The following is a 21,142-nucleotide window of genomic DNA, read 5'->3' as shown; positions in this document are numbered from 1 at the left end:
TCTGTTTAGGTATTATTAGTTTATATATTATATGTAAATATATATTGTATAGATTTAATTTATTGTTTATTGTATATTGTATATGTGTAAATATATATTGTAATTTGTATATGTTGTTAAGAATTAATTAGATTAAGTTTATGTGTTAGGAATTAATTTGTATATGTGTAAATATATATTGTATATTGTATATGTTGTAATTTTAATTAGATTACGTTTATGTGTTAGGAATTAATTTGTATATATATGTGTAGCTTAATTAGTATTAATTTGATATAGTATAGGTTAGTGTTTTTTGACATGTTTTGACATAGTTTGTGATATAGTATAGGTTAGTGTTTAGTTTAAATTTGTTTTGTTTTAATTAGTTTTGATTTATTGTAATTTATCAATTAGGAATTGTAATTAGTCTAATAATTACTGTTGCGATATTTTTATAACTAGCACGCAAGTGGACGTATCGAACAAGTAATAGTGTTACGTAAGTAACGGATATCGATCCCACAGAGACTAGTTACTCTAGCGACGTTAAACAACCTAAAGCAAATTGATTTCACTATATTAAGGTGGGTGGTGCAAGAATTAACTATAATAAAAATAACTAAAAACAACGGAAATTTAACACGAGACTTCAAGTAAGAGAAAATGGGGGTCACGACTTCACCGGAAAGCTAAGACTCGGGGGTTTCGGGTTCCAACAACTAGACCTACTCTATTCACGCTAAACTCATTCTCCCTAAGATATTACTAGCCTCTCTCGAGTGATCTAGCAACCTACGCAATTGACGGATTATATATCCTCTCGGCCTCTAATCCTATTAAAACAATCACGAGCAATAAACATGAGAATTCAAACGATTACATTAAGCTTAAGCCGTCTAGCAACCTAAGAACAAAACGAAGCATGGATTATGAGCATGAGTTTTTGCCCTCTCTCGAGTGATCGAAACCTCCTAAAGACAATCCTAAAGATGGCCAATCTAAAGAACGCATTAAGAACACATCCACACAAGCATGAATAATTGAGCCAATCACAGCATAATTTCACCCTAACGAAACCCCCTAACCCAATTTAATCCGGCTACATCGCAACCCCGCTAAAAATCTAGCCTCTAACGGAATCCGTAGTCATCAACATAATGATCAAAACCATAATCAACATAATCATAAATAAGAGAAACACTATGAGATTCATGACGGGAAGAATGAAACTATCAATTAATTGAGAAATAATAGTAATTGAGAGTAAGGGTAAGAGAGAAAAACTATTAAAAACGGGAGTTCACGGTTGTTCGTTCGTCGGATCGTTGACTCAACTTCGCTCCCAAACAAAAGCTCTCCAAAACAATAATAAAATAAAGCGTAACCTAAAAATAGAGGCTGAGTTATGTTTTATAGTGGTTTAGGTCGAAGTACAATTTTGGACTGATCTGGGCCTTAAAAAACGATCCAACGGCTGAGATTAAGTCAAAATTCGACTTTATTTTCGTCAGGATTCGTCGTCTCGCGGCGCGCCATCCATCCTCGCGGCGCGAGGCTCCTTTCTTCGCATCGTCGCGGCGCGAGATCACCGCGAGAAGCTCCTGGAACTTTTTGTGTTCGTGAAAATGCAGGGGTCGCGGCGCGAGGTCTTGCGCACCAGCCTCCAAATCTTCATTTTCTTCATTTTGACTCCAAATTCATCGCTTTTACTTCCGTTCCATCGATATGTGACCCGACAGCTACTTTTCATCTATGTTGACCTGAAATTCACAATAACCACACTAAAACCATCAAAAACACTTGAGAACGCGCTAAATCCAAGTCAAACGAGAGCAGATTCGTACGTAAAATACGCACTCATCAATTACATGAATAGGTTGTTTAGTTTAAAATTATTTAATGAAATTAAAATTGTAATTGTAACATGCTACTTTGAAATTGATTAGTAATTGTAATTGATAATGTCACATGTTTAATAATTTGATTAGTTTAGGTTAAATCTAAGTTTTATTTGTGTTTTGTGACATGTTTTGATGTTTTGTGACATGTTTAGTATAAAATGAAGTTTAAGTTAAAATGATGTTAATGAATTTGTGATTAGTTTCATTTGATTTAACATGAAATGAAATTGTAAGTTTAAATAAGAAAAATAGTTTGTGACATGTTTTGATAGTTTGTGATATTTTGTTTATTTCGATTTTTCATTTATAAATGTTGTGATCGAACCACAGAGGTTCGGTTTAGGGCTGAGATAATTTATAGGATAGTTCTGGATGGTTTGTGTATGTTTTTAAATAATTTTGCAGGTTTTTGGTTTGTCAGTATAATAAGGGAAACTCTGCCGAAATTTCGGTAGAGTTTCGAATTAATTAGTTTAAAAACTCCCAACTTATTCAATCCGAGCTCAAAATAATTAACATAGAATTCATAATCTCTCTTTCATTGTGTTCTCCGTCGTCCTTTATCAATAACTCTTCCAAACTTTCATTTCTCGCTCTCATTCAGCGAAATGTCCAATCCAAGTAGAGATTGGATCACGGAGAATAATCGGGTGACATTGCAGTACAAAACCGGTGTTAACGAGTTTTTTCGCACTGCAAGAAGATTCCCTAACGAAAATGGCAAATATCGGTGTCCTTGCAAACCTTGTAACAACGTGAGATGGCACGACATCGGGGTTGTCAGGAATCATTTGCTGAACAAGGGGTTTACCCCAGGCTACACAAAATGGTATCATCACGGCGAGCTCGAGCGTGCCGTCCTTCCTCATGAAGAAGATTCCATCGGAGGAACAGATCGGAGAGGAATAGGAGGATTGCACGGTGCTGTGGAGGATATCAGGGATCACGAGGATTTTGACGATGCTACGGAGCCGACCCAGAGCGAGGTGCGTGCAGAGGAGCAAGTGGAAGACCTCTTCGCCGAGTTGGAAGCAGAATTGTACCCTGGATGCAAAGAGTTTTCTTCTTTGTCGTTCTTGGTTTCGTTGATGCACCTCAAAGTCACGAACCATTGGACGAACAAGTCATTTACAGAACTCTTGCAGCTCTTGAAGAAGTCTCATCCAGCTGGTAATCGAATTCCGGAGAAGCATTACGAGGCAAAGGCGAAGCTGAAGCGTTTTGGCATGGGATACGAGATGATCGATGCGTGTATTAACGATTGTGTCCTATTTCGAAAAGAACTCGCGGAAGTCGACGTGTGCCCAGTATGCAACGAGAGCAGATGGAAGCCAACTGGGAAAATGATACCGCAAAAGATTTTGCGATATTTTCCCCTGAAAGATCGATTGAAGCGGTTGTACGCGTCTCGACACACGTCGCTTTTGATGCAGTGGCACGAAAGAGATCGCGTCAGGGAAGTTGGTGTTCTACGACATCCTGCGGATGGTACGACGTGGAAAAACCTGGACGAGAGATACCCAGGCTTTGCTGCAGAGCCTCGAAACGTGCGGCTTGGACTAGCTGCGGATGGATTCAATCCGTTCGGAGAAATGAGTTTATCGTACAGCATGTGGCCTGTGGTACTAACTGCGTACAACTTGCCGCCTTGGTTATGCATGAAGAAAGAGTACTTGATGCTGACGCTTTTGATCCCGGGGCCTCACTCACCAGGAAAGGACATGGACGTGTTTTTGCAGCCAATTGTCGAAGAGCTGAAAGAACTGTGGGAGACCGGATTCCGCGTTCGAGATGGCGCCAACGATGAAGTGTTTCGATTGCGTGCCGCGCTACTTTGGACGATTAACGATTTTCCAGCTCGATCCTATTTATCGGGATGGAGTGGCCAAGGGTATCTCGCTTGCCCAACGTGCAACCTTGACACGCCGTCTTTGAAAGTCAGAAACAGGATCGTCTACTACGACCATCATCGATTCTTGCGTATGCGTCACCGATTGAGAAAAAGCACCGATCACTACAAGGATCACCACGAGAAACGCAGTAAACCCGAGAAGTTGACTCCGCAAGACATACTCGCTCAGTTGGCTAGTGTCTCTTGCACGACAACTGGCAAACATGCTAGCTCCGTGGGCAGAAAACGAAAGCGAGCCGAGTGCGAACTAAATTGCGCCAAGAAAAGCATCTTTTACGAGTTGCCGTACTGGTCAGATTTGGAGTTGAAGCATAACATGGACTTCATGCACATAGAGAAGAACGTGTGCGAGAATCTTCTCGGAACCTTGCTCAGCTTAGAAAAGAAGAACTACGACACAGATAAGGCGAGGTTTGATTTGATGGACTTGGGCATCAAGACCGCTCTCCACTTGAAAAAACAAGGGGATTCGTGGTACAAACCGCAAGCATCGTACACCTTAACCCTTGTTCAGAGGCAGCGATTTACCGAGTTCCTCCAATCTGTCAAATTTCCAGATGGGGTCGCTGGGAATTTGAAGAAAAATGTGACTGCTGATGGAAAGCTCACAGGTTTGAAGTCGCATGATTGCCACGTGATCTTGCAGAGGTTGTTGGCTGTTGGTATTCGTCCTTTTGTGCCAAAAGAAATACACCAGACGATCTCCGAGCTTTGCAACTTTTTCAAGCTGATAAGTTCGAGAACCTTGAGAGTAGAAGATCTTGAAAATGCGCAAGAGTCTATCATCGAGATCTTGTGTAAGCTTGAGATGATATTTCCACCAGCTTTTTTCACGATCATGATTCACGTGGCGATTCATCTACCAGATGAAGCGTTGTATGGCGGCCCGGTGCATATGCGGTGGATGTACCCATTTGAGAGATACCTTGGGACGTTAAAACATTTTGTCCAAAATAGAGCTAGACCAGAAGGCTCTATTGCGGAAGCTTATGTTGTAGAAGAAGCTCTAACGTTCGTTGCAAGGTATCTTGAAGATAAAAAAAGTGTAGATGAAGTTCAAGTGCGAGAGCTCTCTGTTTTTCGATCCGAGATGTGTGTGCCTTATGGGATGATGAAACCGATAGTTTTAGACGATGAACAGAAAGAGAACGCGGAGTGGTACATCTATACCAACTGTCCTGAAGTGGATCCATATTTGACGTAAGTTATCGTTGTGAATGTGTTTCAATTCATTCTTTTTTATATATTGTGATTGAAGTAATGTTTTTACTAACAGCGAGGATTTGGATCTCTTGAGCGAATCTGGAGTTCGCGATATTGAAGCGGAGCATAGAAAGAGGTTCAAAATTTGGTTTGAGAATAAGGTAATAACACAATATCAATGCAATTTTTTGATAAACGCACAAGTGCTAATCAATGCTTTCTTTCGTAATAAGATTTTTGATATGAAAGCTAGTGGTTCTGACGTGTCCGACGAGCTCTATTCGCTTTCTATCGGTTCCCTTCAAGTCGCCTATCAATATCCGAGCTGCTTTGTAAATGGCGTGAAGTTCATCACTCGTCGTCGCGATAATCAACGAGTCACTCAAAATAGCGGTGTATATGTACTTGTGGATGATTTCACTTACTATGGTCGAATGGAAGACGTCATCATCGTGAACTATAGGCAGAACTGTAGTGTTGTATTGTTCAAATGCATTTGGTACGGTGACAAGTATCATGCAAACCGACTAGTGCACACCGATAAGACTACTGGAGAAACGAGTGCTTATACTGCGAAACAGTGGTTTAAAGAGGAGCCGTACGTACTCGCGACTCAAGTGAAACAAGTTTTTTACATCGAAGATCTTATTAAAGGCGGCGACTGGGAAATCGTCCAGGAATGCAATCATCGAGGGATTTGGGACATTCCTGAAGTTGACCCCTCCAACTCAGCCTCGATCCCATTGACTATAGAGTTGTCAAACATCGAGCGTTTGAATCATCGACACGAAATCGATGAAGCTGAGTTAGTGACTGTCGTTGACGATGATGAAGAAGATGATGATGAAAATGAGAGACAGGTCGTTTTTTAGGGAGAAGATGTTGATGTCGATATAGAAGATGATATTACCATTATAGGCATAGATGATGATGAATGATTAATATCTTTTTTGTATGTTTATTTACTATATAATGTAACCACGGGTTTCCTCCGCCATATGTGAGGTTTGTTAATAATAAAATCTGTGGTGCCGTCCACGTTTTTTTTAAACAGAAAACTAATATTTATTTACTAATATTGTTCACATCTTACAGGATGTCAGATGCAGGTGGAGCAGGTGGTGATGAGTCTCCGCTACACCGTTCAGGAGCAGGTGGAGATGAGTCTCCGCAAGAGACACCGGGTTCCCAAGGTCCTAAGAAAACAAGGGGACCAACAACCGGGTCTACTTCGGCAAAAGCAGCGCTTGGGGTACCCGGAGCGAAAGTTGTTAGGTATGACCCAATCAACCAAACTTTCTACCAGGACGTAAGAAAAACAATAAAAAAGGTAGGAGTATTCAACAACCGCGTCGGCGCTTTGGTGAAAGTCCATATCCCGGTCACACTTCGTGATTGGAACGAAGTGACGCCCCAGATGTTGGGCAATATTCTGAGCGCACTTCATTCCGAGTACACTTTCGTGTACAAGGATGATGAGACCGAGGAGCTGCTTCCGACGGATTGCTATCGTCATCAGATTGACCAGACTATCATTCGCGATGCAAAGCGAATGAGGCGCAACCAAAAGTCTAGATTATCAGGGACTTTCTTAGGAAAATGTTGTGGGCAAATGAATGTCGCCAAGAAAGAAATCCCAAAAGGATATCAAAAAGACGATTGGGAGAAGGTGATAGAGGAGTTCGCAACTGACGATTGAAAGGTAATGTATAATTCAAAAAAATTATGTTATCTTCTATGAAATCGAATTATAACGCAATTTAATATGTGCAGAAAAAGTCTGCTCGCAACAGAGACAATTCAAAGAACAAGAAAACGAAGTCCACACAAGGGTCGATTTCTTTTTTGGCTCATCGACATTTGAACGTAAGTTTATTCTAATTTTGTAATATTTTTTTTGTAATAAATACATTACTCATATTTTCATAAGAACTGCAGAGTAGGGAAGATGGGACTTTGGCCTCGGCGTTAAACACGTGGGAGAAAAAACATCAAGATGATCAAGGCAATTGGACGACAGCTTGGGCACAACAAGCATTTGTAAGTTACTTGTGTTAATTACTTAATAATCAAGTTTCGATAATCTTAATAATTTTTTTAACATATGTTTGAAGGCGCGAATTATGACTCAAGTCGAGGATATGCAGCGACAAGCAGCGGAGTCAGGCCAAACGTTTAACATAGACCAGGCGGAGCAGTACGCGATGGATACTGTTCTCGGGCAACGTCGAGATTGGTATGTCGGGATAGGTCCCTCGATCCCGAGATCCTTGTATCTCTTGGCTCAGGCTCAGGACGACAGCTCGTCCTCAGGTTCTTCATCGACGCGCGTTCCAGATCCAGTGATTAGCGAGCTACAAGCAGCGTTGGCCGCACAACAAGCTCAGATGGAGGCATTTCAGCGACAGTTCTTTGCCTACACACAGCAGCATCCGTCTCCCATGCAGACATCTCCCGCGATGATGCACCCTGGGACGACGCCGCCATCAGCTTCAATGCCGAATGTTCAGACGCCGCCATCCGCTTCAATGCCGAATGTTCAGACGCCGCCATCCGCTTCAATGCCAAATGCTGATCAGACGGCAGGTTCGGTAGAAATGGTGCGACATCGTTCGAGCGGCAGCGCACGAGGAAGATCTGGCGGAAGAGGAGGCCGTGTATTACAGAATTGGAAGACTTCGAATGAAAAAGGGAAACAAAAAGAATAGATTGTAATTTTTTTAATTTATTGAACGTAAATTATCAAATTTTATGAATTTAATATTAGAATTTCTATTAAATTATTTATATAATTATTCTAATTAATATTATTCAAATTATTTATTTAATTTAACAAAAAATTATTTAATTAATTTTTTAAATTATAATTTTTATATATTTAATAGGCTGATTCTATTAGAATTAGCATTTAAAAAAAAAACTACAGACAATCAGATGCGACTAGTCGCATCTGATACTTTCGCGGGAAGAGTATCAGATGCGACTAGTCGCATCTGATTGTACTAACACCCGCCAAATATTTCGCGGGGAATTACTATCAGATGCGACTAGTCGCATCTGATACTTCTTCCCGCGAAGGTATCAGATGCGACTTGTCGCATCTGATACTATAACTCCCGCTTTAATAACTTATTTTGGAGGATATTTAGGTGCGACGTTTGATGCGACTAGTCGCACCTAAAATGTCGCACCTGATAGTGATGACTTTCAGATGCGACAAGTCGCACCTAAAACCATCAGGTGCGCACTTTCAGATGCGACTTTGTCGCATCTAAAGTCGCACCTGATGATACTTTCAGGTGCGACACGGATGCTTTCAGGTGCGACTTTTGTCGCACCTGATGCTATTAATTGTACTAGCATGGTAGTGTACAATGGGGTCGATGGTTGCTTTAGTACGTGGGCGGAGCGCTGACACATATCACACTTTTCTTGCTCATTTGTCGGCATCTTTCTTCATGGTAGGCTAGAAGTAGCCCTGTTTGATGGCTTTTTGTGTGAGTGAGAGTCTCGCGGAGTGGTTCCCACATATTCCATCATGGATCTCACGGAGGACTTTCATCGACTTGTCATTGTCGAGGTACCTACGCAACAATGTGGAATAACCGTGCTTGTAGAGTATGTCATCTCTTAGTGTATATTTGGATACTAAGGACTTTAACTTCTCGGCTTCCTTGTGATCTTTGGGGAGTCCCCTTTCTTGCAGGAATATCGTAATTGGGCTTATCCCGATCGGTTGAGGCACTTCTTGGATTATTCTGACTTCCTTTCGTGAGATAGATGGTCGGGACGACGATTTAAGGGCGTGAGCCTCATAGTTTAGTTTCCTCGGGATTTTGAAGATCTTGAACCAGGAAAAGAGTTTCGAGTTTTGTGTTCGTCTTTTCCAAATAGGCGATCATGTTGGGTTCCTTGGCCGAGTAATCTCCTTTAACCTGGTTGACGATCAACTTTGAGTCGTAGTGTATATGCAAGTTTTTGGCTTTGAGCTTCCGCGCCAACTCTAGCCCGACTATCAAGGTCTCACATTCGGCCTCAATTTTAGAGGTGTAAAAACCGTATTGAAGGGCGTACCTTAACTAATCCCTGTTGTGAATTGTTATTACAATGTTAGCACTAGCCCCCTGAGTGTTAGACGCTCCGTCTATGTGCACTTCACATATTTAGACCTGTTGGGTTGATCTCCCACTTTCAAACCAGCAAGTCGTTGGCTTTCTTTTCTTTCTCCTTTTCCATTTTAGGAGTATAATAAAACTCTGCTACAAAATCGACTATGTCTTGCCTTTTATGGCCTTTCGTGGGTGCGACTTTTCGCACCCAAAATACTATGTCATGCTAGATGATGTCCCTTTTTAGAGAGCTTTTCCGACTAGGTGCTCGGTGCAAACTGCGATAAGGTGAGTTTTGGAAGTACTGGCTTTGACACCATCATGAAATTCAAGGCTAGCTTCATGATTTTGCTGTAGCGGGTTTGGGTATCATGTAAGGCCTTGCTCACATAGTAGATTTACAATTCGACCTCGCGGATGAGAAATGAGCTTACGGCTCTTTCAGAGACGGTGAGGTACGTGTAAAGCATACCCCCTCATTTGATTTTGAGAGGAAAGGTGAAGATCCACAGCAAGCCTACATCTCTTGGAAGACTTTTCCTCAGTCTTCCGTCCACTTAAAGCCAACCGTCTTCTTTTGAGCTTTGAAGAATGATTGACACATATTGGTTGCTTTTGACACGAAGCATGTCGGGGCAGAAATCCGTCCAGTCAAGCTTTGCACCTCTTTGACTCGCCTTGATGATTTCATATCAAGGAGTGCCTTGATCTTCACAGGATTTGCCTCAATTCCACGAAGGATGATTATGTAGGCCAGTAATTTGCCAACTCAACCTCGAACGAGCACTTGTTGGGGTTGAGCTTCATTTTGTAAGGGCAGAGTATCATTAACATCTCCCTTAGGTTGCACACGTGGTCAGTGGCTTTTAGGCTTTTGACGAGCACATCATTCACTTTCACTTCCATTATTTTTTTGATTTGTTGGGCGAATATCCGATTGACCTGTTGTTGATATGTGGCTATGACATTGTATGACACTATAACCCTCGATCTGTGACGAAGGTTGTTTTGATTTGATCGGGCTCATGTATACGAATTTGGTTGTATCCCAAATAGGCGTCCATTAAGCTGAGCAGCTCATGGTCCGCTGTGGCGTCGAGCTGTTTTTCGATGCATGGGATAGGGAAGCAGTCTTTAGGGTAAATTTTGTTAAGATCTTTCTAATCTATGAAAATGCGCCACTTCCGGTTTGGCTTCCTTACCATAACAATGTTAGCTAGCCACTTGGGGTACTTGGCTTCTCAGATGAAATCCGTGGTAAAGAGTGTCTCTCCCTTGGTCAGGCTTCGATTTGTCAAGGAGAACTAGAGTGAAATCATCAGAGGTCTCAACTTTCAGCGTTTCTATTTTGTCGCGAGGGTCTAGTTCCCCGAACATCCATGGTTCCTTTAAGTAGCATGGATAGTCATCTTCGGCCAACTGGAAGGCCGTACTAACCGTTTTTCCGACGGATTTGCCATCAATCCCTTGTATGTAGCATATTCTAGCTTGAGATTGATCACCAGCCATGGTCCTAATCCATTTCTCAGTTGTGAATTTCCCCACTATGTTTTTCAAACTAGTAAAAATTAATTATATTATTTTAATTTAAATAGAATTAGACAATGATATGATAAATGTTTGTTTAGTTTTAAAAAGAATTGATAATTTGTGTAAATTAATGAGGAAAAATTTGTTTAATTTTTTGTATTATAAAATGAAATAATTAATGTTGAACTAATTTTAAGAAAAAAAAATTAATTTTTGATTAAATTAAAGCCTACCATGTATTTTTCCATCAAATTTCAAGGACGGCAGTACTTAGGGCACAACTAAAACGTAACATTAGGTATTATTATTGGTGCAAAAAACAAAAGAATGGATATATAAGTATCATTTTGGGTAAACATTAAGTATTTTTGCCGTTATTAACCTAAACATACACGGATATTAATTCCATATTCCACAGTACTACAAATACAGTTTTTCGGTGCGGATGACTTTTGGGTGCGACTTTTCGCACCTAAAAGTCGCACAAAAGAAGACTTTCGAGTGCGAAAAGTCGCATCCAAAAAACATCGAAGCAACTAAAAAATTTCGCTGATTTTTTTAAATTTGGGTGCGAAAATTCGCACCCAAAAGTTCATTAATATCTTTGGGTGCGACGAAAAAATCCAAATGTTTTAAGCAGTCCCCCCCCCCCCCCCCCCCCTTTTTGTATAAATTTTGAGAGGTCAAAACATTGGGTCTCCTTAAAGTGGATCCATATTTGATGTAAGTTATCGATCCACATGTTTATCTAAGTTATTTCATTGTTGTTTGAGTAATGTTTTGAACAACAACGAGCATTTGGATCTCCTGAGCAAATCTGGAGTTCGCGATATTGAAGCGGAACATAGAAATGGATACACATATTGGTTTGCGAATAAGGTAATAACACAATATCGAAGTTTTTTTATAAACACACAAGTGCTAATCAATGCTTTGTTTCGTAACCAGATTTTTGAAATGAAAGCTAGTGGCTCTGACGTGTTTGAGAGCTCTACTGGCTTTCTCTCGGTCCCCTTCAAGTTGCCTATCAATATCCGAGCTGGTTTGTTAACAGCGTGAAGTTAATCACTCATCGTCGCGATCATCAACGAGTCACTCAAAACAGCGGTGTATGTGTGCCTGTGGATGATTTCACTTACTACGGTGGGACGGAAGACGTCATCGTGGTGAACTATAGGTATAATTGTCGTGTTGTGTTGTTCAAATGTATATGGTACGGTGACAAACACGACAGAAGGCGACTAGTGCACAATGATAAGACTATTGGCGAAGCGAGTGCTTTTACCGCGAAATAATGGTTTACAGAGGAGCCGTACATACTCGCAATTCAGGCAAAACAAGTCTTTTACATCAAAGATCTTGTTTTAGGTGGCGATTGGAAAATTGCTAAGGAATGCAATCATCGAGGGATTTGGGACATTCCTGAAGCTGACCCTACCACGTCAGCCTCGATCCCATTGACAATAGAATTGTCAAACATCGAGCATCTGAATTATCGACATGAAACCGAAGAAGCTAATCTTCTAGTAACTATCAGTGACGATGATGAAGAAGACGATGCTGACAGTGAGGAATACATCGTTTTTGAAGGAGAAGATGTCGATGTTGATGTAGAAGAGGATATTGTAGGGAGTGATGACGATCAATGAGTATTTTTTTTATGTAACCACGGTTTTCCTCCGCCATATGTGAGGTCTTTTAATAAAATATCTGTGGTGCCGTCCACGTTTCTTTGATAAAATGTTGTTTACTTATATTTGAAAATCTTATGTTGTTTACAAATGTAGTTTTCATATTATATGATTCTTTAATAAAGTGTTATTTTCATATTATAGGATGCCGACAGCCACAGGAGCAGGTGGAGATCCGCCTGAGACACTGGGTTCTCAAGGTCCGCCACATACACCGACTTCCCGAGCTCCTAAGAAAGTAAGGGGACCAACAAACGGCTCGACATCAGCGAAAGCAACACACAGCGTACCCGGTGCAAAGGTGGTCAGGTGGGACGCAATAAACCAAACCTTCTTCCAAGATACGAGAAAGAAAAACCCAAAGATCGGACTATTGAACACCCGCCTCGGCACTTTGGTGAAAGCCTATGTCCTGCCTACAGTTCGTGATTGGAGTGAAGTGACTCCCCAAATAGTGGCTGCTATTCTGAGTGCAATTCATTCCGAGTTCACGGATCCCGAAACCGGCAATGATATTGTAGCTGATTGCTTTAAGAATACGATTAACTAGGCTATTCTTCGAAATGCCAAACAAAGGCGACGCAACCAGAGGTCTCGTCTATCAAATAAGTTCAGGTTGGATTTCTGCGGATATAAGAAAGAGGATTGGGAGGCAGTGGTAGACGAGTTCTCAACAGACGATTGGAAGGTAATGTATTATTTTAATAAATCATGTTATCTTCTAACAGATCGAATAATGACGCAATTTAATATTTGTAGAAAAAGTTAGAACGCAACAAGGTGAATTTGTCGAAGAAGAAGACAAAGTCGATACAAGGATCGCTTTCTTACTTGGTTCATCGTTATATTAACGTAAGTTATTCTAATTTTGTATTACTTATTGTGTCCTTAAATTTAATACTGATATTTTCATAAAAATTGCAGAGTAAGGAAGATGGGACCTTGGGCTCCGCATTAGAAACGTTGGAGAAAAAGCACCATAACAAAAAAGGTGAATGGACGACAGACTGGGCGAGACAAGCATATGTAAGTTATTTTTGTTAATTACTATTATATTATTTACTTAATAATCAATTTTCGATAATCTTATTTTTTTTACATGTGTGTAAAGGCGCGAATAGTCGATCAAGTGGCAGATCTTCAGCGAGAAGCAGAGGAGCAAGGCACACCATTTAACATGGACGACGCAGAGCAGTACGCGATGCAAGATGTTCTCGGGCACCGTCAAGATTGGTATGTCGGGATAGGTACCTCGGTCCCGAGATCATCTTGGGCCATTGCTCAGGCTCTAAACAAAAGCTTGTCATCAAGTTCTGTTGGAATCGATCTAGGGTTTAAGAAAAAGTTTAACGCTTCGTTAAGCGGCGGAATTTTAAAAATTTTCTTTTTCAAGTAAAAACGGTTTTTACTAACCTAGACAAAAGAGCAAGTACATGTAATTAAAAACTATTATAAGCTAAGAAGTTTACTAACCTTTCTTGAAGCTTGATCTTTGAGAAGCTCTTAGAAAGTTGCAACGCTCGTCTCCCCTCGCAGCACGTCTCTCTTTCTTTCCTCGGCACCTCGAGCAACCACGAAAGTTTCTATCACTAAATCACTCGAGAGAAAAGGAATTAGTGAGGGGGAACTTTTAAACATTACGACTTAAGAACGAGTCTTGAAGTTGCAGAGCTAAACTCTAGGTCAAATAAGGACCTAGGTGCCAAGACAAAAATCGAAAATAAACTAGAGAGAGAGAGAGGAGTTCGGCCAAAGTTCTAGAGAGAGTCTCTCAAATCTCTTAAACTTGGATGAATTGAAATGTGAGGAAATGAGGCTCCTATTTATAGGAGAGGTCTCACCTTCAATAAGGTAGTTTCCTCTTCTATAGAATATCACATATTCATGAGCCAATTTCCTCTTTTTCCTTTTGAGATACTCGGCCAACACAAGGCTTCTAGAAGCCTTGATTTGTTTCCTATTTTGTTCCATGCTTTCCTTTTCTCAACTTGGCCGATTCCCCTATGCATCCCATATGCAAATTTGTTTCCTCTTTTTCTTTTGGCAAGTATCTTGATACATTTATGCACAAAATAATCTCTCCTATTTCTCTATAGGGTAGGCGCCCATATTGTCCAGAAAAGGCTTCTAGAAGCTTTTCCATTTATTCATGACAACATGAAAAAGGCCCATTAAGAATTTTCAATAAAATTCTAATGAAATGAAATTAATCCACAAGGCCCAATAAGACTAGTATTGGCCGAGTGATGCATGTCATCAAATGACCTTGTCAAAAAATTTATTGACATTCATTTCATCTTATGTCTCAAAAGACAAAAATACCCTTTTGACAATTTTCGTTCTTATTTTGACTTAGCTTCCAGTTTAACTATTCCTACTCGATGTGATTCGTGACAGTGACCTCATGGACCCAAATAAACAAAGCTTGAGCTAAACACTTGGACTCAAAAGTTCACAAACCTTTTCCAAGTTTAGCTTAATGCCAACTGACTCCACTAAAGAGTTGACACTGAAAATCTCTCGGTTCAAATGAATTTATTTTCTACTCAAGAATTCGACCTAATTATGATGAGCAGATCCACTGAATATTATCTATGTTTACCCTTCATGAATGTCATCAGCTAGTCGGGATTTACTAAATTACCATTTTACCCTTCTAGCTGTTATTTCCTCAACTCATTTGTCGCTTGTGAATAAGTTAGAAACAATGTATTGACGAGGAGCTAACAAGTCACATTGTTTCATCCAAAAGAGTCAAGACTCAATTTGGACACTGGCCAGTTCATTTATTCACACTCCAAGGAACAAAGCATGAGGTGACATATATTGCATTTCAGCAATCTTGTACATGAATTCCATATCTATGAGAACTTCACAAAGTTACTCATGACATTCTCACAACTTAGTACTTCACCAATAGGCCCTGTTCGGAATCACATAGTGAGTCCGAACTCTGACTTTCTCAAATGAGAATACTAAGCTGTGAAATGGCATGTCTCATTTCAGGATTAAGGTAAGCATGATGCAATTCATACGTAGTGACTTCGAGACATAAGAGGTTAAATGGTTTGTTCTTATCTTGTCTCTAGAAGTGCACTGGTCAATTCAGTACCTTCGGAAGATACCTAGAAGAACTATAGAGTCTCTAACTCTCAATGCCTCATAACCAGACATCATAGATTCTTCTAACAATCATACTGAGGTCAATAGTCCTTTGACCCTAAGATTGCGAATATATCGTTTTAAGCAAACTACGAAGAGTTTGTTCATGCAAATCTACATTTGTCTCTTTGTAAGTTGTTAAGTTTGTTTATGGACTAAAAGACTAAGGTTTTATCATAAAGCTTCAAACAAAGAAAGAATGAATGAACGTTTCAACTTTATTATTAAATGAATAAGCAATTACAAGCAAGAGTCTTCATGAGACTTTATTACATCAAATGTACAAAATAAAGACTACAACTCTTCTTGTGGGCACCATTGACAACAAGTTCGTCATCGTGGCGCTTTCCAGATCCAGCAGTTAGCGAGCTACAGACCCAATTGGCGGCACAATAAGCCGCTCTGGACGAGTTGAGGCGATCCTCACAATCGCAGCTGGAGGAGATGCAGTGACAGCTCTACGCGTTCACACAGAATTTTTCGCCCTTGCCTCATATGTCGTCCGGCCCCGCGATGCCTCAGATGACGTCGATGCCTTAGATGATGCCGATGCCTCAGATGACGCCGCCATCAGTTTCAATGGCATATCCTCAGGCGACGCCGTCATCAGTTTCAATGGCAGATGCTCAGACGACGCTGCAAGCTTCAGCAGAGTTCCACCGAGAGCGTACGACGAGCGGGAACAGAGCACGAGGAAGATTTAGCAAAAGAAGAGGTAGTGAAATCAAGCAGTGGCGTAGAACCCTAGGAAGGGGAAAAGGGAAAGAAAAAGAATAGGCTTAAACGTTTATTTAATTATTTATCAAATATCGGAATTTTTATTATAATTATGTAATTAATATTATTTAATGAATATTTTAACTAAAATTATCTAATGAATGTTATTAATCAATTTTATTTAATGAATATTTTAATTAATGCTATTTAGAATATGAGCATAAAGATTTAAAAAAAAATACTTTTACCTTGTCGCACCCAAATTTGGCGGGTAGGGTATTTTGGGTGTGAAAAGTCGCACCCAAAAGTCTACCCGCCAAATTTGGGTGCGACTTTGTCGCACCCAAAATTCAAGGGGAATAACTTTTTGGGTGCGAAAATTCGAACCCAAAAGCTTATCCGCCAAATTTGGGTGCGATGTTTTCGCACCCAAAGGTAAATGCAAATGATTTTTGGGTGCGAAAAGTCGCACCCAAAAGCTTACCCGTCAAATTTGGGTGCGACTTTTCCGCACCCAAAATACTTTCCCGTTATTGAACCATAAACCCTAAATCCGAAAACCATAAACCCTAAATCCGAAAATCCATCCGGGTAAGCAATTTCTTACCTGGATTTCGTGAAATTTCTCGTTCCCGGTGCTTTCTCGTCATTTTCTCTGTGATTTCCCCTTGGTCCGGCGTCTCAGCAGCTCACGGCGATGGTTGTTTGTCTCGGTCGGAGCACGCACGGTGGAGGAGGGTCACGGGGTTAATGGCGTGCGAAGGAGAAGAAAAGAAGAAGAAAAAAGAGATATGGTGGTGATGGTGATGATCGGTGATGATAATGATAGTGGTGATAATTTTTTTTCCTTGTTGCAGGTGTGTTTGCGTGCGGGAAAAGGAGAAGAAGAAAGGAAGTGGAAGAAGAAAGAAAGAAGAGAGAGAGAGAGAGAGAGAGAGAGAGAGAGAGAGAGAGAGAGAGAGAGAGAGAGTGTGTGTGTGTGTGTGGGGCGAAAGAGAGAAGGGAAGAAAGAGAAAAAGAAGGCAACATGGCACCCCTTCCTCATGCCATATGTGATCAGGTGGCCCACCACACGATGACGTCACTCTCCAAACAACCCATCTGTAAGTTTTTCTTTCAATCTCGTCCCTCATTTTGTTGCACATAAGTCCATCCAAAATAAAACTTCACAACTTTGTCCTTAATTAGTTAAAAAAATTCATGAAAAATAAACCGAGAAAAATTCTCATTAATTCTCATTACCTTGAATATATAAGGGATTTTGGAATTTATTTTACTCTTGAGATTTTTAAATCTTCGAGTATGTACCGAATAGTTTTATTCGGAAAAATAAGAATAATATCGAGTTTAATCGAATATTCTTATTCCGAAATTTCGTCAACCTTAAATATTATCTTTTTTTTTTCAAGATATTTAAAATCTTAAGGACGTTTCATATGCAACAAGAATTGATTAAAAATAAAACTAGTTTATTTTATTCAAATTCACAAATCGAGCGTTTACAAAAGTTATATATTAAATTGGCCGTCGTGTCCGCTGCGTGGAAACTCTGACCATACTTCCAATCTCACACCATAATAGTAATGACAACCCAGCCGCTTAGAAGCTTTTTGCATAGTCCAAACCAATCGGGGAGATTGTCCAAATGGGTTGTGAAACTAAGCAAATACGACATCGAGTATCGAATTAGGACATACGCCAAATCACAAGTTTTGGCAGATTTCCTAATCGAACTCCCTAGAGAAAACCTCGCCGATATAGAAGTTGAGGGAGCTTGGATACTGAAAGTAGACGAGGAGTCATCAAAATATGGGGCGGGGGTAGGAATCCACCTAACATCCCCTCACGGTGAAATAATTGAACAATCATTTAGACTCGACTTCGTCACATCTAACAACGAAGCTGAGTACGAAGCGCTAATAGTTGGGATACGATTAGTTATAGTCGTCGGAGCAAAGCAAGTCTAAGCTTTCTGCGATTCGCAACTCGTAGCAAATCAATATTCTGGTGAATACGAAACGCGAGATGAGCAAATGGAAGCCTATCTAAAGGTCGTAAAAGATCTCACAGCGCAGTTCAAACAATTCACTCTGACATGAATTCCTCAGGGTGAAAATACCTCCGCAGACGCTCTCGCCGCGATAGCATCCACTTCGGATCCAGACCTGAAAAGAGTTATACCAGTCGAGATAATCAAACAACCTTCTATAGCTACTACTGTTAGTGCAGTAATAACTATAGAAAGGGGGATTGAAGAGATGAAATCATACACTACATCACCACTGGTACAACCTCGACTGAAAAAATGGTCAAACGCAAACTCGTGCTACGAAGTGCAAGATTTTGCGTAATAAGTGGAAACATGTTCAAAAGAAGCTTTGCAGGACCATACCTCAGATTCGTTAGATTGACCGAGTCTAAACAAATCCTCTAAGATGTACATGGGGGGAAATAAGGAAGACATACAGGTGGGAGAGCACTCGCCATAAAAATAAAACGACAAGGCTACTTCTGGCTTACAATGTTAGCCAATTGTGAGGCACACTCGCGTCGCTGTGACTAATGCCAACGACACGCCCCTAACATAAAAAGACCCGCAGAAGAGTTGTCCTCAAATTCGGCTCCATACCCATTCATGAAGTGGTGATCTATGGACATTGTGGGACCAATGCCAGTCGCCCCAGGCGGATTAAGATTTCTCTTAATCTTGAGAGATTATTTTTCCAAATGGGTTGAAGCAGGCGCCTTCGTCTTAGTGAAAGACGTCGACGTGGAGGCCTTCATCTGGCAAAATATAATCTGTCGGCACGGGACACCTCACAAAATCGTGGCAGGTAATGGCTCACAGTTCATATATAAAAGACTAAGGAATTTGCTACAACAACAACGTTGAACTAAGGATGTTGACACCACGATATCAGGGAAACAGACACGCTGAAGCAGCAAACAAGACTATCGTGAACTCCATCAAGAAAATGCTGACGACTAAAAAAGGATGATGGGCAGAAGAAGTACTAAGCGTGTTCTGGGCTTATCGGACTAGCCCACGGAGGCCGATCGGGGAAACCCCATTCTCCCTAACACATGGAGTCGAGTCAGTTGTCCCGATTGAACACCAGGTGCAAACTCTTAGAACGATGCACGCCCATGAAAATGAATAATAGAACGAACAGTCATTATGTGACGCATTAGATTTCATACACGAAAAACGGGAGCTAGCGTTAACATGACTATCCAAATACAAACATTCTATCGCCTGGTTCTATAACAAGAACGTCAATTCAAGGAAGTTCGAGGTAGGAGACCTAGTTCTCCGAAAAATCTTTCAAAACACTGCCGAGGCAAACGCCGAAAAACTAGGTGCAAACTGAGAAGGCCCTTACAGGGTCACCAAAGTCGCAAACCCTGGGGTCTATAAACTCGAAACGCTCAACGGAGTCCCCGTTTTAAGATCATGGAATGTGATAAACGTATAAAAAAATACTACTGCTAATCCAGTAAGAATTGAACTACGTCCGACTTGATCCCTATATAAGGGTATGTATGCAGCCTTTCCTTACAAAGGCATGGTCCCCAACCTCTTAGAAATTCTAGTTCCCCATTTTTTTTTATAAGAAATGTCAAAAATATTTATAATCAAAACCACCACAATCAAAGCTCCGGAGCTCGCACCTCGGCCAACAGTCCCGACCTTGGACCAGGCAGCAGTACGCAAATACCTCACGACACATGTGGCAAGATCCGACATCTCACAATGTTATCTCTATAAAACATCTGAATTAGAAGTCGCACTTCGACAAGCTTGAACTCGCCCAAGAGACTCAAGGGATACTTATTAGATCTCCAACGATCTAAAAGACTTAGCAAAATCTTGGTAAAATCCATTTGTTCACTTCGGCTTTAAATCTTAAGGGAAACATTTCGGATCACCAGCGATCTGTAAGTTTTGACAGATTTTGAAGAAAATTTAAGCCACTCAATGACTTCAACCTAAGGGAAACATCTTATATCCGACGATCTAAATTACTTAGCAAATTTCACTAAAAATAAAATAGGGGTTTTCTACACGACTTCGACTTAAAATCTTAAGGGAAACTTTTTTAGAGATTTAGCAGATTTTACGAGTTAAAGTTGTTGAGACCTAGATTTCTTTATACTTAGTGAAACTTTTTGAATCAATTGGGCAAACTGAACGAGTTAGTCAAAATCCGCAAAAACATTCACACATATATGAAGGTCTAGCAACCCGAAAGACTTAGCGAAATTTAGAAATAAATCGAGAGCAAGCAGTTGAAATAAAAATTCAAATAAACATTAAAACAAAAATAAGAGAGGTACCGAAACCCCCAATAATTGTCACAAGAAATGAATACTTTTGCCCAAAACATACGGGCCCAAAAGAATTACTGAAAAAATAGACTTCTCGCTGGCAAAGTGGAGAAAAGCTTAGGCTTGGTCTCTGGGCTCGACCTTGACATCTCGTCGCTCGGGAGTAGGCGTGAATGCCGCCACGTCTTCGTTCCCCTCCGGGATCGAGTTGAGGACCTCTTTAGTTCGATCAAGCATTGAGCCGTGCTCATCAATGACTGCGGTATCGACTTTGGTCGCGGGGGTGTCAGCAGAAGATCGGTCCGAGTGGGGAGTGAAGGGGATGTCCTTGACCTCGAGAATGGCGATGGCCACATAGTCTCCCTCGTACTGGATGATGTTATCCTCGGTGTCTTTCATCTCGCTGGCCCAGTCCGAGATCTCGCCCTTAAGGGCCTCCGATATAAGCTCTTCGTTCCCCCTACATTGCTCAAGATTTTTTAGGATAAAGACGGCCTCATCCGCCTTCTCCTTTTGAGCCCGGTACTTAAGATTGTGCTCCATGTATCGCAGTGAAGTCGCCTTCTTCACTGCAAAGACAGCTCGGTCCTGGTTTGCCTTCGTCGC

This window comes from Urtica dioica, chromosome 1 (genome assembly GCF_054948205.1).
Source record: "Urtica dioica subsp. dioica isolate 48M chromosome 1, U.dioica_male_clone48M_v1_H2, whole genome shotgun sequence".
In the NCBI taxonomy this organism is placed as follows: Eukaryota; Viridiplantae; Streptophyta; class Magnoliopsida; order Rosales; family Urticaceae; genus Urtica; species Urtica dioica.
Note: the sequence above shows the minus strand (reverse complement) of the source record.